This window comes from Stegodyphus dumicola, chromosome 11 (assembly GCF_044657685.1).
Source record: "Stegodyphus dumicola isolate Sdum_Otavi_A_Nest chromosome 11, ASM4465768v1".
Lineage (NCBI taxonomy): Eukaryota > Metazoa > Arthropoda > Arachnida > Araneae > Eresidae > Stegodyphus > Stegodyphus dumicola.
In genome coordinates this window covers 167,738,746-167,751,511 of record NC_140778.1, presented here as the reverse complement: position 1 = coordinate 167,751,511, position 12,766 = coordinate 167,738,746, and the positions used below count along the sequence as shown (strand labels likewise).

Below are 12,766 nucleotides of genomic sequence, written 5' to 3'. Positions count from 1 at the left end.
TCCAGCACCTGAGGCTCTGAGGGCAGAGAAGATGGCCTCGTGTGGGACAGAGCCAAAAGCGTTGGTGAGGTCCAGTGAGGCGAGGCAGATGTCCTTCTTCGAGCGTTGGGCAATGCGGATGCGCTCTTCGACGACAAAGTTGTGTTCGAAAACACCATCGAAAGGGAGGAATCCTTTTTGCGACGAAGAAAGCACATCGTGTTCAAGGATCCAGGACGTCATGCGACGGGCGAGGCAACCGGTGAAGAGCTTGGCCACGGTGGAGCTGAGGGCTATGGGCCGCCAGTTGTGGACATCAGAGGTGTCTCCATGCTTGTGGATGAGGACGGTGAGTGAGGATTTCCAAGAGTCGGGGATCCTGCGGGCCTTGAGGCAGATGTTGAAGGCGAGCGCGAGGATCTTGCCATCTGGATCCAGAGTCCTCCAGTGATGGTAGGAGAGCCGGTCAGGACCGGGGGCGGAGTTCTCTGCGGCACGGAGACGTGAAGCAACCTCTTCCGGAAGGAACAGGGAGCAGTCAACCTCATGTGGAGCTGGAGGGCGGCAAGCGAAAAGAGAGGAATCAACGGAGCTTTCGCAGGAAGGTGTGAAGTGGGCCGTCACAGAGGCGCAGTCAAGAGGACATCGGGGAGAGTCTCCTTCGAGCAGAAGTCGGACAGCGCGTCGTCGGTTCCTGTAGATGCGTTGGAGAGCTCTTGGGTCAGTGGCACAAGGAGGGCGTGAAGTGGGAGCAGGAGCACGTGAGGTTGCGGCGGGGATCTTCAAGGCGTCCCGGGCAGTGGCAACTAACTCGTCCAAGCACTCCTCTGCAAGCCTCCAGTTACGAGAGGGATCAGACCAATCTGGGGCGTAGAGCAAGGAGTGGCGAGTCGCTGTCGGAAGGCTCCTCATGCAGCGGGGAGTCGACGTCATCAGGGGAAGTACCAGGGGATGAGGCATCAGGATGTAGGCCACTCGGTGGATCGCAATCACGGTGAGCGGAAGCCGGTGGTGGTGGCGGGCTGGAGTTGGAGGTCGACGACCGGGCAGCAGAGCACGGATGAGGCAGCACACTGGCCAAAGGTGGAGAGCTGTCAGGAGTTGGAGGGCGAGGACCTGGGACAGAAACAGGAGCAGGCTAAGCGTCAGGGCGTTGATGAGGGCGGCGGCGTCGGCGCGGACCACTGGTGCGAGGTGGAGCAGGTGCAGAATCACGCTGGCGTTCTCTTCGGTGACGGGCCTGGTGGTTGAGGATACCTCCACGTGTCTGACAGGAAAAGTCACAAGAGCTGCACTTCCATCTGTGAGAGATCCCGGAAGGACGTATGACAGGGCGGTCCTTGAAACAGGAGTGGGTGGAGACCCTAGAAGAGATAAGAGAGTGGCAGTGGGAACACCAGTTCTTGGTAGAGGCGACATCGATCCCATGTGCGTAGTGAAGGTGGCGGCACAACGAGTCACGGAGCTGGGACCACTGCCTTGCGTGGAAGGTACGCTGGCGAGTGCAGCTTGACTCGGTACAGGCTAAGGTGTCGGTCACGGGGAAGACGAGATGGACGGTCCTGTCGACGCGGCATGTGGACTCGGGAGCAGGAACAGCAGAGGAGGCACCAGCGGGCGTCATGTCCATTGGAGCAGAAGCGGAGACTGGAGGAGGCAGCGAACTTGGTAGCACGTCATTAGGCATGAGGGAAGGGTCGCCAGGAGGTGATGAGCTGGGTGCAACTGGGGACGGGGAGGCAGCAGGAAAGGATGAATCATCCGTCACGGACTCCTGGAGAGGCAATGGAGCGGTAGAGTCAGAGGAAGAGACTGGGGTCGGCGAAGGCCTAGGAGCAAGCGTGGCATGGCAGGAAGAAGACGAGTCCACGGGAATAAAGCTGAGGTGTACAGTCGGAGGAGATAAGGCAGGTGATGAAGTAGAAGCTTCTGCAAGGGGCATGTCAGGCAGGCATGGCTGGGAGGAACAAGCGTGGCCAGCAGCTGTCTTTGCTCTGGTGTGGTGGCACACAGGCGATTCGTGGTTAGGAGCAGGAGTCTGTACTGGTGCGGCAGGTAACGGAGATGGATGGCTCTGTACGCAGTCAGGACCATGTCGGTCGACGTGTCTCTGGAGCGTTTTCCTTCTGCTGAAGATCCTTCCACAGACATAACACGGGAAGGAGGAGAAGCGTCCGGATCTAGCAGAAGGGTCCCTGTCGTCACGCAGGTAGGCGCGAGAACAGCCAGCAATGGAAGTAGCCTCGGAAGGAGCAGGAGACGAGGATGGAGACTGCAGAGGTGGGCAGGCCATGGAAGGAGGCATCTTTTCTGGGCTATGTGATGAAGGCAGCGTGGAGGTGGCACCAGAGTGGGAGGTGGAAGGTGGCCTAGCAGTGATCCTTGCCAGTAGTTGCTTCAGGTGGCCACTTCTGAGAAGTGGTGGTCCTAATGGAGTGACAGAGGCAGCGATGTGTCGAGAAGGAGTCTTACTCGACGGGCTGTGCAGGACTTCAGGGCGGCGACTATCACAAGGAGGTGGAGACACAATCGGGCACAGCAGAACAGGCGATGTGGGCATCGGAGGCAGGCCAGGAGTGGTCGGCGAAGGGATCCGAGGTGGACGTACCAGCACAGGAAGGCAGGGCGTCGATGGATCAGCAGTGTCAGGAGACCCAGACATTCTGTAATCAGAGGAAGGCAGGCACAGCAGCAGCAAGAAAATAAAAGGGCCTTTTGGTTAGATCAGCGAGAAGACAGGAGGTCAGAGCTTTCGTCCGAGCCAAAGGTAAACCTGGTAGAGAGAGAGAAAAAAAAGAAAAAAGGGGGGGGGAGAAAGTTTAACGGATAGCAGAAGGAATGAGGGAAAGAGGTGAGAAGAGAAAGACCAAACCCACCAAAATAGGTGGGAAAGTGGAAACTGAAAAGAAATGAGGGCTCGACGTATGCAAGGATACACTACAAAAGTGCTCCGTGCTACGCAAAGCAAGAGAGTACAGAAAAGAAGCCTTCTCAACACTAAAGCGAGCTGTAACACAGTCGCTATTAGCAAAAGGAAGGCAGAGACAGAAGGGCCCCGCCCACCACTCAGACAAACCGATTGCGGTAAGTCCAGCAGTAACGGAAACAGCCAAAAAAAAACCCTGCACACTCACAGGGGGGATAGGAAAGGGTTCTGTTGAACGCAAGTAAAGAACGTATTCGAACCATCAAGCGTCAACAGGAAGAAGAGAAAAAGCAAAACTTACCCAAGGTTCACCCCGGCTCCGCCCTCCAAGCGAGGTTTCTACACCTTCAGCATATCCACCACTGTAAAAATAGAAAAAAATTACGTGGGCAAATTAAGCTGATAAGAACAGATACTACACTTTGATCTTAGCCAAAAGGCCGAGAAGCGATGCAGAATTCTGTGGCGTGATGAATTCACTTTCAATTTTTCATATTTCAAAAGTCCTGAGCATTCGTGCAGGGGAGAAGGGGGTGCAGAAGACTCAGGTTAGCGAGTGCTGCTTGGGGGCTTTTTATGATATGTCGTTATTTCATCCTCCTCCTGTGTTACAAAAAAAGAGGTGTACAAGGATGACCAATTTCTGTCTAGTCAAGTGGATCATTTTGCGGTCCTTTCTAATGTTCCCATTCTGGAGGCGTCAGTCCCCTCCTCCTTGGGCGGGGCTAGTTTTAAAAAGCCAAGGACGTCAAAAGTTCATTTCATTCAAGATTCAATTGCAAATTTTATTCTTACTACAGCAAATGAACCACAATGCTGAAATATCCTCACAGATATTTCTACAATATCGCAATAACTTACAGTAGTTATATTGGACGTTTTACGGAAACGTTGGCCGGAACAAAATTCAAAGTAGAAAAAGTTAATCCGATCACAACGCGAAATCGCTACAGTCAATAACAGCAGTAAGTAAACAACTGAATTCCGGTGTTTTCCTCCAGCTTTTATAAGCTTATGCACCATGCAACATAATATTCTCGTATTTTCTCAATTTTTTTTCAGATGGGAAAAGAGGACAATGAAATATTCATGAAAGTGTTCATTTCTCTGGAGTAGCTTCCTCCTCCGAAAAATCTCATTCTTCACTGCAGGTGAATATAAAACAAATGTAATTACAAAGGCAATAAAAATAGCAAAACCAAAAATAAATAAATAAATATTCCTGGAGTTATCGAATGCCCATGCTTGGGAAGAAATTATTTTTTGTGATTAAACAAATATTGAGACAGTAAAATTTATCAGCCAAAACTGCATTACATAATGCCAGAGTTTGATTGACACAAACTCGACATGCACAGTCCAGCACATGGTTTCCAACTCAGAGATACTCTCTCTCTCTCTTCAGTTCAAACGTTGCACTTGAAAACACAGAGTGAAATATTAGGAACTTAAAACAATTAAACAAACAGAAAAATTACAAAAAACACTTTACAAATTAATTTGTAATATGTACAATAAAACAGTACTTTTTAATTTACAATTAATGATTACTTTGTATTCTACACTTGCACACTAGCGGCGGGCAAGCCATCTCAAAACTCAGAATAAACTGCTTCCTGCATAGTCCAGCTATCTATTGGCATTTTCCCGTTTGTTAATATTAATGTGCCAACAAAATAAATGAATGAATGAATAAAAACATAAATACAACAATCCTTAACAATAATTGTAGACCATTACAATTAGCTGGCGTTTAGAAATCATACAGAGACAAACAAAACAAACAAAACATTAGGAAACAGACAGAAAAATCTTTCTTGCTGCAGTGTGCCTACAAACATTTTACACCCTTTTGAGAGTTATTTACAATAAAAAGGCTCGTGTGTTGAAAGAAGCAATGTGTATACGCGCGCTGTAGTGGGAAATATCTGGCAAATGTGAATAGGAATTCTCTCAAACTTACATGAAATGGGACAAAAATGTTACTGCAAATGAAATTTGAGTGATATTTCGAGGCCGATCTTCCTTCAATCAGTCAGACAGAATGAGTAAGTTGTTAACAGTACGGGAAAAAAATGTGGATTTTATGGGATTTCTGTAAATACGAGTAAAACTTCGTATTTACAGAAACCAGAACTCGACACTGAAAAGAACGAGGGTTCAACCCGAGGTTCCAGAATGTTCCCATTCCGAGGAAAAGAACGAGGGGCCCGAGCAATAGCAAGTTAAAAAAAAGGCAGGTCGCCGCACACTCGTACAAAGGTATGATGTTGTCAGACCTTCGGTTTTCTGAAATTTGAAGGGGCCATTTTAAAAGGACGTTTTCCTGAGGATGCAGTGGGTGAGTGAAGTTTCTGCTTTTTGGATATATTGTGGGCCGTATCCTGCAAGTAGTGCCATAGCAGGCCAACCCGTGGCGAGGGCGGAATAAATTCCTAACCACAAGCCTATCTGCAAAAATTAGTTTAATATCTTGACGTCATGTCGACGTCGTATCAGATATTAAGCTGATAAGAACAGATGTTTTTTATTGAACAATATTTTTGGCCACTTTACAGAAGAATGATATTTGCGTGGCAGAAATATCATTTTACAATTCTATTATACATTAATTTTCTATTTACAATTATTTACAGAGCGAAGCAGATATGTACAACAACTATTTTCAGAACCAAGCACTTATGTACAACATACTAGGTTTTTCTTTCTACTTACATATTTCGGGGGTTTGTACTTTGTGAACACTTAATCGGATAGTTCAGTGAGTCCATGTTAAATTTACCAGTTCTCCTGTCTGACGTCCGTGAGATGCTCCACATAGATATCCCTTGACTTACTTATTGTTTCACTTACGATGAGCTTTCGCATAAGTGATGCGTACTTCCTGCTGCAGATCCTGCTGAGAACTTTATCGTTGTTTGGATCCCATGATCCTAGTGCTCCGATTACAATTGCTTCTACTCGCACATCGTTATATGTAGATTTCAGTGCTTCGATTAGCGGACGGTACTTGTTCATCTTCTCTCGGCGAGCAGCATCAAATGAAGACCGACGGTTGTCAAAAGCAACTGTTATGTCTAGGATGAGGCATGCGTTGTCTCTTGTTAGGATGATGTCCGGGCGTAGCGGGAGTCCTCTGACTGGCCGGTTCTCGGAGAGGAGCTGCCACCTTCCACTGGCTGCCTTTTTAATCCTCTCTACCACTGCATTGTGCCTCGCTTGGTAGAGACGGCTGTATCTCATGCAGTGGCAGAGGACATGCGGGAGAGTCTCGAGCTCAAAGTTTCATCTTCTGCAGCCACGGGAGCCATTCACATTGCGACGAACACCGTTCAGGGGGAGGAGGTTTAGCCTTGCACGATGTATAAATCGCCAGTCGGCGAATCGTGTAAATGCCCCGTTCCGGAAAAAGTGAGAGCTTGCTTTGGCAGCCGCTGCGCATTCCATCGCCTTGCCCTGGTTGGGATAAGTGATGAATTTCTCTGCGCGGGATTTCTTGATGGCATTCCGCAGGGTGCGGAATACAAGGCGTCGCTTGCCGGCTGTTATGGTGGTACCGTCATGAGAGATCTCCACAGTGTGGTCGTCAGAAATTGTCCACGTGACTTTTAGGCGACGGGCTGCGCTTCTGCCCGCGGACCAAACTGATGAAATTCGGTTGGAGGTGCTCCTGGGAAAGTCTTCGTCACATCCCGAAAGGAAAGCTGCAATCTCAGAGAAGGAAGGAACCCTTTTCAGTCGTCCACTTACAAGTCGCGTAAGGTCCTCCCAAGCGAGCTGTTGTATCCCAGGGTCCAATGAAGTGAGCAACATGAAAGCGCTGTCAATCCTTGCTATATCTGAGCTTTCGGCAGCCAGGGGGATACCAAAGCATGCAGATTCCTTCGCGCCGTAAAGATATTCATTTGCCGCCTCGGGAGGTAGGTTGAGAGTCCTCTTTAGTAGCGGGCGCACATGTGAGTCAATCTTTGCCCAGTCGGTTTTCTTCAACCGGGCCGTCCTCATATCAAAATCCATTGATGGAAACACAAAGGATTTGAGCGCGTCAATGCGCTGCCAGGGAGCAAGTGGCGAATTCAGGATCATCTCGCATTTCTGTAGGTAAGTATTGAGTGCCTCGATGTCCGGTGGTTTGTTGAATCCAATTGGTTTCCCCAAAAATTCCTCACCTTCACCCTCACGAAGACACCTGATGGCAGTGCCGTCGATCGAGAACTGAGAGTGGCGGACACCCGTTGGGCGAGCTCCGGAGATATGAAGGGAGAAGCATTTTCTGGGGTTGATGGAGAGGCCAAGCTTTCCAACCAGGTTGTGCGTCAGATTGAGTTGAGTTTGCAGCTCCGCAGGGGAGGGCGAGAGTAGCAGTAGGTCGTCGGCATACGCCAGTATGCGGTGTAGAGGACTTTGCCCTTGGACTGCGACAAGTATCGGGTTGATGGTCAAGTTGAACAACAGCCCACTTAGGGGGCAACCCTGACGTACTCCGATGTCAATTGGAATTGGATCCGTGGGGCCTTCCTCTGTGAAGACGCGTGTGGACGCATCCGTGTACAGCTCCTGTATCAGCTCGGTGAAATGATTCCCAACTCCAGAGGCTCGAAGCGCAGCAAAAATTGCATCGTGGGGCACGGATCCGAAGGCATTGGATAGGTCCAATGACGCCAGGCAGATGTCAGATTGGCTGGTCCGTGCTAGCTGGATTCTCTGCTGAACAACGAAGTTATTTTCAAACACCCCGTCGAAGGGTAGAAATCCCTTCTGTGACGGGGATAGGATGCAGTTGTCGATGAGCCAAGAAGTGAACCGTCGTGCCAGGCAACCACAGAACAGCTTGGCAATCGTAACACTCAGCGAGATAGGACGCCAGTTTTTGATGTTATGCGGGTCACCTCCTTTGGGTAACAGGATAGTACGAGAGTCTTTCCAAGCTGCAGGGACTTTCCTAGCTTTCAAGCAGATGTTGAAGATGGCTGCGAGTACTGTACAGTCCGGATCAACGGCCTTCCAATGGTTGTATGAGAGTCGATCGTGTCCGGGTGCCGAGTTTTCAGCTGAATAGAGTTTCCTTGCGATCTCTGCAGGAGAAAATGGAGAGAGGTCAAGTTCTCTGGGGAGAGGGGATGGTGAGGTGTACACTGAGGTGTCAACTCGGTTGTTGCATAGGGCAGCAGCAAAGTGATCTTGTATATCCTGTCTTCCAATTGGGCATCTCTGTGAATCATCCCCGCAAATCAGTCGGACCGCTCTGCGTCGGTTACGACGGTAGAGTTTCTGGAGCAACTTTGGGTCATCACGTATCTTGGCGGAATTGTTGTTGTTTCCACTTACATACTCGCTAGCGGGAGGAAGACGAACTGCACTCGCGGCGGCCATCAAGATCTCGTCAAGTAACGTGGAAAAGGCATCCCACTGCTCAGTGGTCATCGGGTCGGAAAACTCTTCCAGTCGTTCTACGAAGTGTTCAAGGGGGGACGTGACTTGTATTTCTACACCACCCAGTGGAGATCTCTCGGCATCATCCGATACGGCTTCTGGAACCGGTGAGTCGGGTGTAACTGTAGGACCGGTAGGTGAAGGCGAATCCGGGAAGGACGGCTCCGGGGAGTGTTCTTCAAAGGAAGGGTTGGCTCCCAGATTAACAGTCAAAGGCGCATCAACCTGTGGGGTAGTCCTCATGTCTGTTCCTGGAGGTGCGGCATCCTCTTGATAGGGCAAGGTATTAGGGTCTGTTGCACTTGTCGATTGGTAGGCAGTGGAAGGTCCATCAGTTCTAGCATCATCTTGGCGAGATGTACGGAATCGTGCAGTCCGTGCCTGTCGTCTTGCCGAGGTGGAGGGAAGGAGAGGCGTCACTAGAGGTGGCTGGAGTAAGCGCTGCCGTTCACGTCGGTGGCGTGCTTGGTGGTTAAGGAATCCACCCCGTGTTTGGCATGAGAAGTCGCACTGGGTACATCTCCAACGATGTTGAATGCCCGATTCGACGACTACGGGCCGGTCCCTAAAGCATTGATGGGTCGAGACCTTAACGGCGATGGGCAATAGGCAGTGTGCACACCAGTTCCGAGTGCTAGCAACATCTATGCCATGTGTGTACAAGAGGTGTCTGCAGAGCGAGTGGCGGAGTTGGGTCCAGCGTTTCGAATGGAATGTCCTATGGCAGTCCCTTCCGGTGCAGTGGAGTGTGTCTTGCATCGGGAAGAGTAGATGGACAATAGAGTCACGTCGGCAGGATGTCTCTGGGCAGGACTCATGATTCTCCACATGAGTGGGCATAGGCAAAGGCTCCCTCACTGACAGGTTCTGCAATGGCCTGCTAGGACGTGGGCCAGGTGCAATTTGCTCAGTAGAAGTCGTAGCAGCATGTGAGCGTATTACATTGCTGTCTGGTGCGGGCAATTCAGTAGAGAGCAGATCAGTCCTTTCTGAGGGAGTGAGGCATAGGATGAGGACGTCCGCATCAGTCGTGTCTCCAGCGCTGGAGGTAGTATCCAAGCGTGTCTGGCAGGGTACTTGAGGTGCGACATCGGATTCACCAGGTAGGTCTTTACTAGGCGAAGTGGTCACCGGGACAGTGGCAGTTAAAGCAGGTTGAGGAGCAGCGTCTGTTGAGCCAGAGGCAGTGCAGTCCGTGTGGACAGGGCCTGGTGCAGGAGCAGCGGGCGGTGAAGAAGCGGCGTCAGTCAGTGTCTCAGGAGTTGAGGAGGTAAAGTCATCGTCTCCAGAAGAGGTGGGAAGCGGCGCCTGTCTGTGACGGAGGTGACGATGGGACCGCAGCTGTTTCTTACTCAGGCAGGAGCGACCACAATCCTGGCAGATGACGGCAGACGCCAGTTGAGGTGTGGAAGCATTAGTCTTTGGTCCAGGTATGACGGTGGGAGTAGAATTCCTGGCCGGGAGGGTGGAGTATGGTGTCGACGGGATTGACGTCTATGAAGGTGGCAGGAAGTTCCTTGTGTTCTCCGCAGGAAACACCTTGGATTTAGCAGGTACGTTGGACGTCAGAGACTCCGCGGTGGAGGTGATCACTGCGCAGAGAGGACCGGTTGAAGAAGGATGAGCAGAACTCTCTCATGGATGGCGAAGAAAGAGCTTCAGCGTAAGTGCGTGGGGGTGAGATCGTGAGTGTGTTCGATGAGGAGGCATGACCAGCCGCCGTCCGAGCCCGTGTATGATGACATACGGGCGAGATCAATTACCCAGGAATGCTCGCAGCTACCCTTCTGTCAGGAGGTGGGTGGAGCTGACTGACTTTCTCCTGCACGTGCGTCCTTGTATGCCTTCTGAGGCCCCTTCTGCTCGTACACTCCAATCCGCAGACGTAGCATGCGAATGTAGACTGGGGTGTGGTGGGCGTGTCCTTGGCAGAGGAGGACATGTGAGCAGACTCGGCGAGTGATGAACCCTCTGGTGTCCTTCGTTCACTAGGTTGACAAATGACCACAGGTAGGAGCCGTGTGCAGCCAGAAGTCTTGGCTTGAATTCTATCCAACAGTTGGCGTAAGTGTCCACCTTTGGAAAGGGGCGGTCCAGAGGGTGTAACGAAAGCTGGCACGTGTCTGGGTAAGGAGGACGACCCGGTGGGCGTGGCTTCACTAGTGGCGATACTCCCGTAGTAGTAGGTGGGCACACTCCTGGCAGACGAGCCGGCTCCGGGCAGGCAAGGCGTGGCACTAGGGACCACAGCGGCGACTCCAGGATGAGCAGCGGCACTAGAAGATGCAGGAGCAGCTCTGGAACCTCCAGTGGCAATTTCGGGAGAGGCACTCGCTCCAAGGGCAGGAATAGCTCCGGCAGATCCAGCGACGGCACAAGAGTTTCCATCGGAGGATCCATGGTCTGCAGCGGCGACTTGGGAAGTAGCCGGAACGCATTGGATCAATCCAGCGACAGATGCCACCGGGAAGGCTCCGGCCGTCACAGGGATGTCTTCAGAAGCTCCAGGGTAGGCAGGAATGGCCTCAGACAATCCGGGGGCCTCAGCTTCTGCATCAGGCGCACCAGGAGAGGCTCCAATAGATCCAGGGATGGCTTGGGAAGCATCAGCGGCTGATCCCGGAGCAAGAGGGACGACTCCATTGGATCCAGGGATAGCTCCAGCGGGAACGGCAGGCACTCCATGGTCAACAGCTGCTCCAGGGACTCCATGAACACCACGGGAACAGGTTCCAATGGATCCAGCAACAGGACCTCCAGCGGGAACGGCAGGCACTCCACGGTCAACAGCTACAACAGGAACGTCTCCAGGGACTCCATGCACCGTATGGGAACCTGCTCCGGCATCCAGGACTCCAAAACTGGCTTCAGGAGGCGGTGAGCGTCTTCCAGGGCTCCGAACTCCAGGCGTTGGGCGGGGCCTCGACGGTGGGCGAGGCCTAGAAACAGGAAACATCTTTAGCCACCAGTCTACCTGTAAAAACAGTAAGAAGTGACCAAAAAAGATGAAAAAGTATCGGCAACTCGACCGATTTACTACACTTTGATCTTAGCCAAAAGGCCGAGAAGCGATGCAGAATTCTGTGGCGTGATGAATTCACTTTCAATTTTTCATATTTCAAAAGTCCTGAGCATTCGTGCAGGGGAGAAGGGGGTGCAGAAGACTCAGGTTAGCGAGTGCTGCTTGGGGGCTTTTTATGATATGTCGTCATTTCATCCTCCTCCTGTGTTACAAAAAAAGAGGTGTACAAGGATGACCAATTTCTGTCTAGTCAAGTGGATCATTTTGCGGTCCTTTCTAATGTTCCCATTCTGGAGGCGTCAGTCCCCTCCTCCTTGGGCGGGCCTAGTTTTAAAAAGCCAAGGACGTCAAAAGTTCATTTCATTCAAGATTCAATTGCAAATTTTATTCTTACTACAGCAAATGAACCACAATGCTGAAATATCCTCACAGATATTTCTACAATATCGCAATAACTTACAGTAGTTATATTGGACGTTTTACGGAAACGTTGGCCGGAACAAAATTCAAAGTAGAAAAAGTTAATCCGATCACAACGCGAAATCGCTACAGTCATAACAGCAGTAAGTAAACAACTGAATTCCGGTGTTTTCCTCCAGCTTTTATAAGCTTATGCACCATGCAACATAATATTCTCGTATTTTCTCAATTTTTTTTTCAGATGGGAAAAGAGGACAATGAAATATTCATGAAAGTGTTCATTTCTCTGGAGTAGCTTCCTCCTCCGAAAAATCTCATTCTTCACTGCAGGTGAATATAAAACAAATGTAATTACAAAGGCAATAAAAATAGCAAAACCAAAAATAAATAAATAAATATTCCTGGAGTTATCGAATGCCCATGCTTGGGAAGAAATTATTTTTTGTGATTAAACAAATATTGAGACAGTAAAATTTATCAGCCAAAACTGCATTACATAATGCCAGAGTTTGATTGACACAAACTCGACATGCACAGTCCAGCACATGGTTTCCAACTCAGAGATACTCTCTCTCTCTCTCTTCAGTTCAAACGTTGCACTTGAAAACACAGAGTGAAATATTAGGAACTTAAAACAATTAAACAAACAGAAAAATTACAAAAAACACTTTACAAATTAATTTGTAATATGTACAATAAAACAGTACTTTTTAATTTACAATTAATGATTACTTTGTATTCTACACTTCCACACTAGCGGCGGGCAAGCCATCTCAAAACTCAGAATAAACTGCTTCCTGCATAGTGCAGCTATCTATTGGCATTTTCCCGTTTGTTAATATTAATGTGCCAACAAAATAAATGAATGAATGAATAAAAACATAAATACAACAATCCTTAACAATAATTGTAGACCATTACAATTAGCTGGCGTTTAGAAATCATACAGAGAATCAAAACAAAACATTAGGAAACAGACAGAAAAA

General features: G+C 49.7%; 3 pseudogenes; all 3 read right to left on the bottom strand.

The window, feature by feature from the left end:
* Positions 1 to 3,237: 3,237 nt before the first annotated feature.
* LOC146994749 (U2 spliceosomal RNA) lies at positions 3,238 to 3,357 on the bottom strand (annotated as a pseudogene).
* A 1,915-nt stretch (positions 3,358 to 5,272) lies between these two features.
* Positions 5,273 to 5,446, bottom strand: LOC146994748 (U2 spliceosomal RNA; annotated as a pseudogene).
* Positions 5,447 to 11,261: 5,815 nt separating this feature from the next.
* Positions 11,262 to 11,411, bottom strand: LOC146994747 (U2 spliceosomal RNA; annotated as a pseudogene).
* Between the last annotated feature and the right edge of the window lie 1,355 nt (positions 11,412 to 12,766).